At 42.7% G+C, this 14,537-nt stretch overlaps 1 protein-coding gene across 5 annotated transcripts in view; it reads right to left on the bottom strand.

Annotated features, from left to right (window-relative positions):
- TRIM2 (tripartite motif containing 2) overlaps positions 1-14,537 on the bottom strand; it is a 199,767-nt gene that overhangs the window by 109,910 nt on the left and 75,320 nt on the right. Inside the window, exon 1 of one of the 5 annotated variants that reach the window (XM_023557112.2) lies at positions 5,793-6,096. The exons of the other annotated variants lie outside the window; for them this stretch is intronic. The gene's annotated coding sequence lies outside the window, so the exon portion shown is untranslated. Of the gene's footprint in view, positions 1-5,792; positions 6,097-14,537 lie in introns of those variants that run through there. 5 annotated transcript variants of the gene reach the window in all.

The following is a 14,537-nucleotide window of genomic DNA, read 5'->3' as shown; positions in this document are numbered from 1 at the left end:
ACAGTTTTGTCTTTGTTTAGTCTGAGAGCCTATTTTCATGATTAAAGAGACCTGATCTCATCCTCTTAATTAATGCAAAGCTCAAGGATATCTATCAATTACCTTCCAGCAACACTCCCATTATGGGTTACTTTGGTGCTACCCAAGGTCACTGTTGAACTGCTTGGTGGCTGGAGAAGGAGCACTATAGGAACAGGGCCATGTACAGAATGGCAGTCTTGCTGGTAAGGAACCTGTTTTAATTCTTCTGGAGTCCAGAATTCTGGGTCCGTGGAGTTGGGGGCAGCCAGCTCAGGCTGTCTGCCCTCAGGTGTCCTTTTGAATCTCGAGCTTTTAAGGAACTGTTTTCCTAAAGTCACCTTCAAGTCAAATGACAGCCTAGAAAGTAGCTTAGGGGAAATCGTTTTGCCTTAGGCATTGGGCTCTTTTGGAGAACTATAATGACCTTCAGGAGACTACTGTGCCTGGACTCCCCACCACCTGCCCCGCCATAACCTGCCTTCACTATCCCCTTTGCAGAGCCTTCCTGATATCTTCAGGGTGATACTGCCCGATTCAAATCGTATCTACTCACGATAAGACTATTCTGTTCCACTGATTTTTGGTGTTTCTCTGCGTATTTTGTGTGTGCGTGTGTGTGTGCTTTAGATGAAGGTTTATAGAGCAAATTAGTTTCTCATTAAACAATTAATACACAATGTTTTGTGGCATTGGTTGACAACCCCTTGATGTGTCAATACTCTCCCCTTCTTGACCTTGGGTTCCCCATTTCCATTTGTCCAGTTTTCCTGTCCCCTCCTGTCTTCTTGTCCTTGCCCTGGGCTAGTATGCCCATTTAGTCTCGTATACATGGCTGAGCGATGTGTATTACTGTTTGTTTTATGGGCCTTTGGCTGGAGGGCGAGCCTCAGGAGTGACTTCAGTACTAAGTTAAAAGGGTATCCGAGGGCCATACTCTTGGGGTTTCCCCAGTCTCTGTCAGACCAGTAAGTCTGGTCTTTACGAGTTTGAATTTTGTTCTACATTTTTCTCCAGCTCTGTCTGAGACACTCTGTTGTGATCCCTGCCAGAGCAGTCGGTGGCAGTAGCTGGGCACCATCTAGCTGTGCTAGACTCAGTCTGGTGGAGGCTATGGTACTTGGGGCCCATTAGTCCTTTGGACTAATTTTTCCCCTGTGTCTTTGGTTTTCTTCATTCTGCCTTGCTCTAGACTGAGTGGGACCAGCACTTTGGTTTTTGACAGAGCTTAAGAACACACCTTTCATGGATAGAGGAAGCAAATCTCACGTCAAGGGACCATCTTGATTCCCTCAAGAGGCATTTGCAGCTGAACCACTTAAAAGTGTCCCAACACAGCCTTAGAACTGGTTAGACCAAAATGTCCATTAACTGATGAATGGATAAGCAAAATGTGGTACATACATACAGTGGAATATTACTCAGCCATAAAGAGGAATGAAGTCCCAGATGAGCCTTGAAGAAATCATGCTGTGTGAAAAAGTCAGACACAGGAACAAATACTGTATATCACTTATGTGAAATAAGCAAATACATAGAAACCAAGAGTGATTAGTGGTTGCCAGGGGCAGGAGGGAGGGGTGGGAGGGAGTTTTTGCTTGGTGCGCATTGTAGGTATGTTAAGCGTGGTGTGATAGTTTGGAAAAAAGAGAGCGAAAATGGGTGCACACCCCAGAAGAATGTAATCAACGTCAGTGACTTGTACCTGTGGAAATTGATGAAATGTTATATGTGTTGTGTGTATATTACAAAAACCCTAAAGGGCACGGTTCTACTCTGACACATACGGGGTCGGCACGCCAAAGCAAGACTTTATATCTCTCTTGATATTTTGGTTTAAATCAAAGACTATATTTAAACTAAAAAAGACATCCCTCAAGCAGCAAGCATTCTGAAAGGAGGACACATTTACAATGAGGAGATGGTGATTTGAAAGGCTAATCACCTCTCAGAACTCTTATTGCCTCTGGCATATTTTAACAAACTGCTCTGGTTCCAGAAGTCAGCATATTTTAGGTTGATTCATTTTATTGTAGTTTAGGCAGAAGCAAAACCTGTAGCCACAGAGTCTTTTGGAGCACTTCTCAACCGTCATAAGTCAATAAAGATGCTGACAGATCAGTGTTTTTGTTTGACTCAAGGACACATCCTAATCTTCCCAGCCAGCTCTTCTGCATAAACAAGTTTCATCTAGACATGTACAGTGTTATGAAAAGGAGAACGTATGGAAAGTTCTAGGGAGAAGATAGTCTATTCAAGGTTTGGGATGGAATTCAAAGGCAGGATGTGCAAAATTAATAGCTTTACATGGGAAGGAATAGGTTATTCGTAAGAAAATATCTGTCAACAAAAGCTCAGTGTCTGAGGTTGAATTTCCACTAAGCTCTCCAAAAATACATAAAGGCTGAGTGGCTAGTAAACAGTGGCTCATTGTCACTAGATTTATTCCCCTTAATTTCCCCTCTAGGAGCCCTGGGGACACCCTGGTGGCATAGTGGTTAAGAGCTACAGCTGCTAACCAAAAGGTTTGGCAGTTCAAATCCACCAGGCGCTCCTTGGAAACTCTATGGGGCAGTTCTACTGTGCCCTATAGAGTCACTGTGAGTCGGAATTGACTTGACAGCTTTGGGTTTGGTAACGGCTTTAGGAGTCCTGGTGGTGCAGTGGTTAAGAGCTCGGCTGTTAAGCAAAAGGTCGGCAATTCGAATCCAAAAGGTGTTCCTTGAAAACCCAAGGGGCAGCTCTACTCTGTCCTATAGGATCTCAATGAGTTGGAATCAACTCCACGGCAACAGGTTTTAACTTCCCCTCTACCTACTTATTTGAAAGGTTGTACTCGCCAGTTTTTTCTAACCTAAAGCCAAGTACTACCCATAATAAAAGAACTACCATTCTCTTCCTAACTAGCCGTCAGTCTTAAGGCCTAATACTGTACCAAACCTGCAACCAAACCCATTCCCATCAAGTCAATCCCTATTCATAGTGACCCTATAGGACAGAGTAGGACTGCCCCACAGAGCTTCCAAGAAGTGCCTGGTAGATTTGAACTGCCAAACCTTTTGGTTAGCAGCAGTAGCTCTTAACCACGATGCCACCAGGGCTCCTAGTACCATACATAAGAGTATAAGACAGGCTGTTGGTGATAGAGTATGGTAATACCTCAGCCTTTCCCTTAAGGCTTTTAAAATAACATTCTCAGGCCTTTCAAACAGCTATCCTGGAACATGTTTTCTCAGGAAAACCATCATTGTTCCTGTCCGCATCATTAGCAGCAGCGTCAAAGCATCTTGCCAGCACCTACCAGCAGAAACTTTTAGTGCCTGTACAAATCAAGCTAAGATTCTTATCTTCTGGGAATTTATAATCCAAGATGGATTTAGTGTAAACCAAGCAGTTGTCATTTTTAGTGGGGCAGTGAGAAAAGGACAAAGCTCTCACAGTGTTCTCTCTCCAGAATTTCAGAATTACATTTTCAGATGGGGTTATCTCCATTGAACAGGCCAGCCAGATTCTCACCAAGCAGCACCCGGAGAAGTGGTGAGTAAGCGCTACTCAGAAAACAGCCAAATAAACAGATAACTCTTGAGCCACAAGGTAACTATCCAGCTCTTTCCAGTCGATGGGCAGAACTTCAAAGGACAGAATTCAACTGGAGAGCAGATCAAAGAAAGGTCGGGGCATAAGATGTTACTTCTCAGGGAGTCTCCCTATCCTATTTAGAGTCTTATGAGAAGTTCCTCTCATTTGTGCCTCAGTATGAGATAGAAATAAGGAGAGGACCAGGCAATCAGGGAGCCATGCAATTCAGCATTAATACGGTGATGCAAGGACCATAATCCAAGGTGTAGGTGTTATGATTACTTTTGAAAGATACAATGGAATTTCCAACGGAGGATTTAATAAACGTAGAATTTTCCAGGAAAATACAGGCAGGAATTGGAAAAATGTTATCAGAGAATATTGATATGAGGCGCTGTCATCTAAACAAACCTTGACATTGAAAGGTAATGATATCCTAGGTCCTATGACACAAACAGAGCCACGGTATGTACCTAAATGGGATAGTATAGAAAAGGGTAGATGGAAATGGGAGGCTACCAGGAAAAAGAATGTGCAAATAGAAGGGTGAGTGAGATCTGGGGTTAACCCTTCTGTACCCAGTCCAGAACTTATCTCACCTTGAAGACATTTCATTAGTGTAGGCGGCCCAGTCTGACTCAACCATATACATATTTACCTGAGGGAAGAGGGAAGCAAGACTTTTTTTTTTTTTTATTGATCCTTAATTATTACATGTGCCTAAGTTTGAAGGGAAAGGAAATGTAATGTCCGCCCTAAAGAATTCAATCAAATACTTTATGTCTTATGGTTAAGGTTTGGTAGTCAAAGAGTTCTGAGTCATTCCTGCTCTTTTGTTTCTTTGAGCTGAAAGGCAGGTACTAGTTCTGCCAAAGATGAAATCAAGTGGAAATCTGAGACTAGAGGTCAAGCAGAACCAGCGGGGCTCACCACCTCCTCCCACCCCCTGACTTAAAGGAACCCGGAAATGCAAATTTTCCTGCAACGAGTCCATAAATACTCATGTAAAATTTGATCCCCTCTTTTGGACGAAAAATAAGCTAAAAAGTGGGTAGAGAAAAAAGGCATACCTGTGTATACTGCCACAAAAACGACCATCCCTCCTACTCCAGGGGTTAGCCTAGTCTCTGGACGTCTGGGGCTTTAAATGCTTTAAAATGAACTGTTTAAAAGGGGAAAAGGGGCTTGAATCTAAAGCTGCCTCTGTTCCACAAATTAAGGCTGTTGATTTACAAAGTCGGGGTATGAGTGGAGTGAGGAAGCAACCAGTCGCTCTGTAGGGGTGGATTACCTACCGATGGGAACAAATCTGGGGTTCACAGAGTGCTTTGGATGCGACAAACTTCTCCACCCGTCTTTTAGCTAGTTGCAAGCAGCATGCAGTTTTCAATACGGGACATGTATTTTCAGAATAACTATCAATTAAAAAGAGATGTGTAAGCCCCCAACAAATCAACTTCTGTCTCCTTTAATACGCCAGGAGTGTAGTGTCACTGGGCCAGAGAATGAGTGGGGGCTGATTGAAGGAGATCTATTTGAGTAGTTTCAGGGGGAGGAAAAGATTGCAGAGTACCTTTTTTTCCTCAGTGCAAAGTGATTTTAAAAGCCCCACTTCCGAAGCTTTACCCAGATATTTCGGAAACGGCAGGGGGTCGGCCGGCGCCTCCCCATACCTCTCTGCCCCGCAGCAACGCAATGTCAAGGCTCAGCACTTCCGCAGCGCCCGAAGGCAACGCTCTGCAGCCGGCCGACTCACACCAGCGCCGGCTCCACGCTGGCTGCCGACCACCGCAGTGAGGCTCCGTACCTGGATCCTGTCCGGCTTCCTACCCCCTCATCCATCCGAGCCCTGACCAGAGGAGGAGAGCCCAGGCGGACAGGGTCGCGCACGCGCAGCCCACGCCACAGCCCGCGCGGGGCCTTACCGCGACTTGCTCGGCGGAGGAGACGCGCACTCACTCGCCAGGGCTGTCGCCGTCCGCTCGGGCCGCGCCGCGCTCGGCCGCCACGCAGGGCCGCGTTTTGCTCAGCCCCGAGCTCAGGCGGCGGGCAGGCGACGGGGCTTTGCCGCCGGCCGCTCTCCGCCTTTCCTTCCCTCCGCCGCAGCCGCCGTCCTGCGGCCCGGTGTTATCTGAAACTGCTTTATCGCCTGGCGTCTTCTAAGCGATAGGCTGATGTTTCAGGGCGGCAGTTACCTTAAGTAGTAGAAACAGACACGGGGAGGGAAATCTGCCTCCTGGTTGGGTTCTGAAGGGCCTTAACTCGGCGTCCTTGGTTCCCAATGGCTCTCTGGTTGGTCATTTCCATTCTGTGCTCGGCCCCGGAGTAGAGAGGCATCTGTTTTCCATAAACCGCGAGGCGGATGCAAATCCTGGATTATGTGTGGCCCAGCTCTCGCAGCGTTCCCAGACCCGGCGCGACAGCTAATCCTCGCACAAAGAGCATGGAAACAAACACGAGAGTTTGTGCCCAATTCCGGAAAGATTTCCCCAGTGCGAAGACTAAAGTCTTGCGGCCAGCCTCCCAGGACGGGCCAATCGCAGCGCTAGGGGTCAGACCAAGCAGGCTGGCTCGGTTTTCAAGTCTACTCCAGAAAACACGTCCTCCCTCAGCCCTGTAAACACAAACGCAAACACTGTCGCTTCAGGGGAAATGGCTTTAGTTTAATCGGGCTGAGAGAGCTGAAGAGGGCCAGCCTCCATTATGGGACACTTAGTCACTAAGACAGCAATCACAGTTCCCTGAATATGAGAGAAGAAAAACATCTCTGTCTTTAGGTAAATTTCTGACACAACCAGTGCTGAAAATGATGAGACATTATTCTCTCTGGGTCTTACGTTTTACTCTGTAGGATGTAGGGAGTCTCCCTCCTTACTCTCTTCCTGCTTTCCTTCCTTCCAGAAACATTTATTGAGTGCCTCCTATGTGCCAGGCTGAGAATATAAAGTCGGAAAAAGCATGAAGTCCCTGTTCTCAGGTGCCTTTCAGTCTAGTGGGGGGAGAAGACAAGAAAACCAATACCACTAGTACATTGTAAAATTGCTATGATAGAAGCATGTATGCCCAAAGGGTTATAGGAATGGAGAAATCCTTGCTGTCCAGCAGATTCCAACTCATAAAGACCCCATAGGACAGAGTAGAACTGCTCCATAGGGTTTCCAAGGAGTAGCTGGTAGATTCAAACTGCTGACCTTTTGGTTAGCAGCCATAGGTCTTAACCACTGTGCCCCCAGAGCTCCAGGAACATAGAAGTGGATTTCAAATCATGCTGGAAAATCAAGGAAGGGTTCCCAGAGGAGAGTGCATTAGAGTTTTGAAGACTGAGCAGGCATGAGGCAGAATAAAGAGAATGGAAAGGGGAAGATCCAAAGTTCTGCATGGTTTCAGAAGGCAGGGTAGAGGAACAAAGGTAAGAGGTAGTTATCAAGGGCAGCAAACTATCAGAACACAAGGGTCTTTTCTGCTAAGCTAAGAGATCTGATCTTTGTCTAAAAGCTATGGGACCCGCTCAAGAATTTTAGGTGGAGAAATTACCTGATTAGATTTGTGTTTCAGAAAGATAACTGTGGAAGCATGCAGGAAAAAGCCAGTCTAGGAAGGGAGTGGAGGTGGGGTAGGCATGGAAGACTCCAAATGTATGACAGAGGTAGGACCTTTAGAATATGATGCCTTTTTTTAAAAGGAAGGGGAGCAAGAGTGAGGATATCACCCACGTTGCTGAAAAGAGAAACAGAGCGGATGGAGGGAACCATTCACCAAGAGAGAAAAATGGAGAAAGCGCAAGTGTGACGGGGGAAATGAGTTGAGTTTAGACAAGTTGAGTCTGTGGTGCCTATGGGATATCCAAGGAGTCCCTGGGTGGTGCAAATGGCTGAAGTGTTCTACTAATACTAGTAATATCCTTCTCCAGGGGCTGGTCCCTCCGGATAACACATCCAAAGGACATGAGGAAGTCTCACCATTCTCACGTCTAAGATGCACTCTGGCTGTATGTCTTCCAAGACAAACTTGTTCGTTCTTCTGGCAGTCCATGATATATTCAGTGTTCTTCGCCATCTCCATAATCCAAAGGCATCAATTTTTCTTCAGTCTTCCTTATTCATTGTTCAGCTTTTGCGTGCATATGAGGCAATTGGAAATATGGCTTGGATCAGGCACACCTTAGCCCTCAAAGTAACATCTTTGCTTTTCAACACTTTAAAGAGGTCTTTTGCAGCAGATCTGCCCAATGCAGATCATTCAATTTCTTGACTGCTGCTTCCAAAGGTGTTGATTGTAGATCCAAGTAAAATAAAATCCTTGAGAATCTTCAGTCTTCTCTCCATTTATCATGATGTTACTTGTTGGTCCAGTTGTGAGAACGTTTGTTTTCTTTATGTTGAGATGTAATCCATACTGAAGGCTGTAATCTTCGATCTTCGTCAGTAAGTGCTTCAAGTCCTCTTTGTTTTCAATGAAAATATGTATCACCTGTATATCTCGGCTTGTTAATGAGTCTTCCTCCAATCCTAATGCTGTGTTCTTCTTCATGTAGTCCAGCTTCTCAGATTATTTGCTCAGCATACAGGTTGAATAAGTATGGTGAAAGGATACAACCCTGATACATACCTTTCCTGATTTTAAACCACACAGTATTCCCTTGTTCTGTTCGAACGATTGCCTCTTGACCTATGTACAAGTTCTGTATAAGCACAAATAAGTGTTCCAGAATTCCCACTCTTTGCAATGTTATCCATAATTTGTTTTGGTTCACACATTCAACTGTGTGCAATAAAACACAGGTAAACATCTTTCTGGTATTCTCTGCTTTCAGCCAGGTTCCATCTGAAATCAGCAAAGGTCTCTCCCATTCCATGTCCTCTTCTGAATCCCGCTTGAATTTCTCAGAGCTCCCTTTTGACGTACTGCTGCAACAGTTTTTGAATGATCTTCAGCAAAATTTTACTTGTGTATGATATTAATGATATTTTTAGATAATTTCTGCATTCTGTTGGATCACGTTTCCAAAAATATTTCCACAACTATGGATCTCTTCCAGTTGGTTGGCCAGGTAGCTGTTTTCCAAATTTCTTGGCATAGATGAGTGAGCACCTCTAGTGCTGCATCTGTTTGTGGAAACATCTCAATTGGTGCAACTGGGATTCCTTCAGTTCCTGAAGACTTGTTTTTTGCCACTGCCTTCAGTGCAGCCTGGACTTCTTCCTTCAGTACCACTGGTTCTTCATCATATCCTACCTCCTGAAACGGTTGAACATCGACCAGTTCTTTTTGGTACAGTAACTCTGTGTATTCCTTCTATCTTCTTTTGATGCTTCCATCATTTAATATTTTCCCCGTAGAATCCTTCAATATTGCAACTTGAGGCTTGAATTTTTTCTTCAGTTTTTTCAGCTTGAGAAATGCTGAGCATGTTCTTCCCTTTTGGTTTTCCATCTCAAGATCATTGCACATGTCATTTTTAGACTTAATCTTGTCTTCTCGAGCCACCCTTTGAAATCTTCTGTTCGGCTCTTTTATTTTATCATTTGTTCCATTTGATTTAGCTACTCAACATTCAAGAGCAAGTTTCAGAGTCTCTTCTGACATCCCTTTTGGTCTTTTCTTTCTTATCTGTCTTTTTAATGGCCTTTTGCTTTCTTCATATATGATGTCTTTGATGTCATCCCATAATTCGTCTGGTCTTCAGTCGTTAGCGTTCAGTGCATCAGATCTGTTCTTGAGATGGTCTCCAAATTCAGGTGGGATATACTCAAGCTCATACATTGGCTTTCGTGGACTTGTTTTAATTTTCTTCAGCTTTAACTTGAACTTGCCTATGAGCAAGTCAGCCCGTGGCCTTGTTCTGACTGATAATATTGACATTTCCATCATCTCTTTCCACAGATGTCGTTCGTTGATTTGACTCCTGTGTTTTCTATCCAGTGAGGTCCACATGTATAGTCACCATTTTTGTCGTTGAAAAAAGGTATTTGGCATGAAGAGGTCCTTGGTCTTGCAAAATTCTATCATGCAATCTCTGGCGTCCTTTGAATCACCAAGGTCGTATTTTCCAACTACCAATCCTTCTTTTTTGTTTCCAACTTTCGCATTCTAATCACCAGTAATTTTCAATGCATCTTAATTGCATGTTTGATCAATTTCAGACTACAGAAGTTGGTAAAAATCTTCAATTTCCTTACCTTTGGGGTTATCCTTGTAGGCATATGCGTGTTATCCCATCACTGACAGCACTGTACTTCAGGAGAGATCTTGAAATGTTCTTTTCCATGAAGAAGACATCATTCCTCTTCAAATTATCATTCCTGGCATAGCAGACCATATGATTGTCTAATTCAAAATGGCCAATACCTTTCTATTTCAGCTCACTAATGCCTAGGAGAAAACCCCGGTAGTGTAGTAGTTAAGAGTTCAGCTGCTAACCAACAGGTCAGCAGTTCAAATCCACCAGGTGCTTCTTGGGAACCCTATGGGGCAGTCCTACTCCGTCCTATAGGGTCACTATGAACAGGAATCAACTTGACGGCAATAAGTCCAAGTCCGAATGCCTAGGATATCAATCTTCAAGCATTTCATTTTGATGACTTCCAATTTTCCTAGATTCATACTTCATACATTCCGCGTTCCAATTATTTCTCTTTTTTTGTAGGGAGATTGGAACTTTTTTTTTTTTTTATCGTGCTTTATGTGAAAGTTTACAAATCAACTCAGTCTCTCACACAAAAACTTGTATACACCTTGCCACATACTCCCAATCGCTCTCCCCCTAATGAGACAGCCCATTCCCTCCCTCCACTCTCACTTTTCGTGTCCCTTTCACCGGCTTCTAACCCCCTCTACCCTCACATCTCCCCTCAAGGGAGGAGATGCCAACATAGTCTCAAGTGTCCACCTGATCTAAGAAGCTCACTCCTCACCAGCATCCCTCTCCATCCCATTGTCCAGTCCAATCCCTGTCTGAAGAGTTTGCTTTTGGAATGATTTCTGTCCCGGGCTAACAGAAGGTCTGGGGGCCAAGACCACCAGGGTCCTTCTAGTCTCAGTCAGACCATTAAGTCTGGTCTTTTTATGAGAATTTGGGGTCTGCATTCCACTGCTCTCCTGCTCCCTCAGGGGTTCTCTGTTGTGTTCCCTGTCAGGGCAGTCATCAGTTGTAGCTGGGCACCATCTAGCTCTTCTGGTCTCAGGCTGAGGGAGTCTCTGGTTTATGTGGCCCTTTCTGTCTCTTGGGCTCATAATTATCTTGTGTCCTTGGTGTTCTTCATTCTCCTTTGATCCAGGTGGGTTGAAACCAATTGCAGCTTCTTAGATGGCCACTTGCTAGCATTTAAGACCCCTGACGTCGCTCTCCAAGGTGGGATGCAGAATATTTTCTTAATAGATTTTATTATGCCAATTGACTTAGATGCCCCTGAAACCATGGTCCCCAAACCCCCACCCCTGCTATGCTGGCCTTCGAAGCATTCAGTTTATTCAGAAAACTTCATTGCTTTTGGTTTAGTCCAGTTGTGCTGACCTTGCCTGTATTGTGTGTGGTCTTTCCCGTCACCTAAAATAGTTCTTTCTACTGTCTAATTAGTGAGTACCCCTCTCCCACCCTCACTCCTTCCCTCCTTCCTCTCTCTCGTAACCATCAAAGAATATTTTCTTCTCTCTTTAAACTATTTCTTGAGTTCTTACAATAGTGGTTTTATACAGTATTTGTCCTTTTGCAACTGACTAATTTCACTCAGCATAATGCCTTCCAGATTCCTCCATGTTATGAAATGTTTCACAGATTCATCACTGTACTTTAGCGTACTATTCCATTGTGTGAATATACCATAATTTGTTTACCCATTCATCTGTGATGTGCACCTTGGTTGCTTCCATCTTTTTGCTATTGTAAACAGTGCTGTAATGAACACGGGTGTGCATATATCTGTTTGGGTAAAGGCTCTTATTTCTCTAGGATATATTCCAAAGAGTTGGATTGCTGGATCGTATGGTAGTTCTATTTCTAGCTTTTTAAGGAAGCGCCAAATTGATTTCCAAAGTGGTTGCACCATTTTACATTCCCACCAGCAGTGTATAAGTGTTCCAATCTCTCCACAGCCTCTCCAACATTTATTGTTTTCTGTTTTTTGGATTAATGCCAGCCTTGTTGGAGTGAGATGAAATCTCCTTGTAGTTTTGATTTGCATTTCTCTAATGGCTAATGATCGAGAGCATTTCCTCATGTATCTGTTAGCTACCTGAATGTCTTCTTTAGTGAAATGTCTGTTCATATCTTTTTCCCATTTTTTAGTTGGGTTATTTGTCTTTTTGCAGTTAAGTTTTTGCAGTGTCATGTATATTTTAGAGATCAGGCACTGATCGGAAATGTCATAGCTAAAAACTTTTCCCTAGTCTGTAGGTAATCTTTTTACTCTTTTAGTGAAGTCTTTGGATGACCATAGGTGTTTGATTTTTAGGAGCTCCCAGTTATCTACTTTTTCTTCTGTATTGTTGGTAATGTTTTTTATACTGTTTATGCCATGTATTAGGGCTCCTAGCATTGTTCCTATTTTTTCTTCCATGATCTTTATTGTTTTAGATTTTATATTTAGGTCTTTGATCCATTTTGAGCTCGTTCTTATGCATGGAGTGAGGTATGGGTCTTGTTCCATTTTTTTGCAGATGGATATCCAGTTATGCCAGCACCATTTGTTAAAAAGATTGTCTTTTCCCCATTTCACTGTTTTGGGACCTTTGTCAAGTATCAACTGCTCATATGTGGATGGATTTATGTCTGGATTCTCAATTCTGTTCCATTGGTCTATGTATCTGTTGTTGTACCAGTACCAGGCTGTTTTGACTACTGTGGCAGTATAAAAAAATAGTAGGTTCTAAAATCAGGTAGAGTAAGGCCTCCCACTTCGTTCTTTGTTTTCGGTAGTGTTTTGCTTATCTGGGGCCTCTTTCCCTTCCATATGAAGTTGGTGATTTGTTTCTCCATCTCATTAAAGAACGTCGTTGGAATTTGGATCAGAATTGCATTAAATGTATAGATCGCTTTCGGGAGAATAGATATTTTTATAATGTTAAGTCTTCCTATCCATGAGCAAGGTATATTTTTCCATTTATGTAGGTCTCTTTTGGTTTCTTGCAGAAGTGTATTGTGCTTTTCTTTGTCTTTTACATCTCTGGTAAGATTTATTCCTAAGTATTTTATCTCCTTGGGGGCTACTGTAAACGGTATTGATTTGGTGACCTAATTATTTCTTAATGGATGCTTACAGCCGTTTCTTCTCATTTTGAGTTGTGCCACATCAGCAAATGAAGGTCCCAAAAGCTTGACTCCATCCATGTCATTAAGCTCAACTCTACTTTGAGGAGGCAGCTCTTCCCCAGTCATCTTTTGAGTGCCTTCCAACCTGAGGGGCTCATCTTCCAGCGCTATATCAGATAATGTTCCGCTGGTATTCATAAGGTTTTCACTGGCCAATTTTTTCAGAGTTAGATCACCAGGTTCTTCTTCCTAGTCTGTCTTAGTCTAGAAGATCTGCTGAAATCTGTCTACCGTGGGTAACCCTGTTGGTATTTGAAATACTGGTGGCATAGCTTCCAGCATCACAGCAGCATGCAACCCACCACAGTATGACAAACTGACAGACATGTGGTGGCAGATAAATATAGTGCCGGCATATAAGATGCTTAATAAATATTTGAAATATGAATAAATTAAAAATGGCGATCATTTATTGTCTCTATTTTTCTTCATTCACACTTTTACTATGTACATAATTTTAAAACCTACTTTTTTTTTTTTTTTTACAACCTATCATATACAGTGAAGTCTGTGAAAGCCACAACTCAACGGGACTGCCTTTTTCGGAGTTTCGTCAGTTTTCCACCTTTGAGAGGCTGTAATGTTACTACTTTTCTATCACTCATTTTAGTGGAAAATATTTGAGTTTTCCTTCTCTGACAGGTTTCTGCCTTATACAAGTTCCAGCTTTTGCAGGTTTTACTGTAATATGTACTTTTATGTCAGCAAAATTATTTGAAAACAGTTTTAGGCAACTGAAGAATATTCCACTAATTGATATATCATCATTTATGCAACTAATTTCCATAAGGTTACATTTAGGTTGTTTCTAAATTTTCAATATTATAAACAAAGCTTCAGTGAACTTCCTAAACACTAATCTTCATCCACATTTCTATATTCTCAAGATAGATTCCGGTATGTAAAATTACCAAATCAAGGTGTATTAACATTTCTAGGGTTCTCAAGAAAACAAAACATCAGATAATTGCTGTCTAGAAAGGTTGTGCCAGTTTCCATTCCTATTTGCAATACATGAGGTTGAGATACACACGTTCACTCACAGTATTATTTTAAAATATTTGCTAATTTGATAGAAAGAAAATAGTAAATCATTGTTTCTGAAATTTGTATTGATTTGGTTACTCACGACGTGGAACAGTTCCTTGGGTGGAGCAAATGGTTTGCACTCAACACTGACCTAAACATTAGCTTTTTGAACCCACCCAGCAGTGCCACGGAAGAAAGGCCTGGTGATCTGCTTCCATAAAGATTATAGCCAAGAAAACCCATGGAGCAGTTCTACTCTATAGTACATGGAGTTACCATTATTAGTAGGAATTGACTCAATGGCAACAGGTTTGGTTTTTGGTTTTTAATGATGTGGACATATTTAATATGATCATTAACCATCAGTATTTCCTTTAAATGAAATTACTTTTGCCCATTTGTCTTTTGGAAACCTGAAGAGAATTTCTTCTGTGGTTATTACTGTATGAGCATCCTGCCATGATGAGTGTGATCCTGTTTTCTTAAAGATACATTCGTATTCTCTATGTCTCTATCACAGACACACACACACGCACACACACACAGAGAGAACATGGCCATATACATTCTACCTCATCTGGTGCTCAATTATAGAAGCTGTGAT

Source organism: Loxodonta africana, chromosome 13 (genome assembly GCF_030014295.1).
Source record: "Loxodonta africana isolate mLoxAfr1 chromosome 13, mLoxAfr1.hap2, whole genome shotgun sequence".
In the NCBI taxonomy this organism is placed as follows: domain Eukaryota; kingdom Metazoa; phylum Chordata; class Mammalia; order Proboscidea; family Elephantidae; genus Loxodonta; species Loxodonta africana.
The sequence above is the reverse complement of the archived record's forward strand: the minus strand, read 5'-3'. Positions and strand labels throughout refer to the sequence as shown.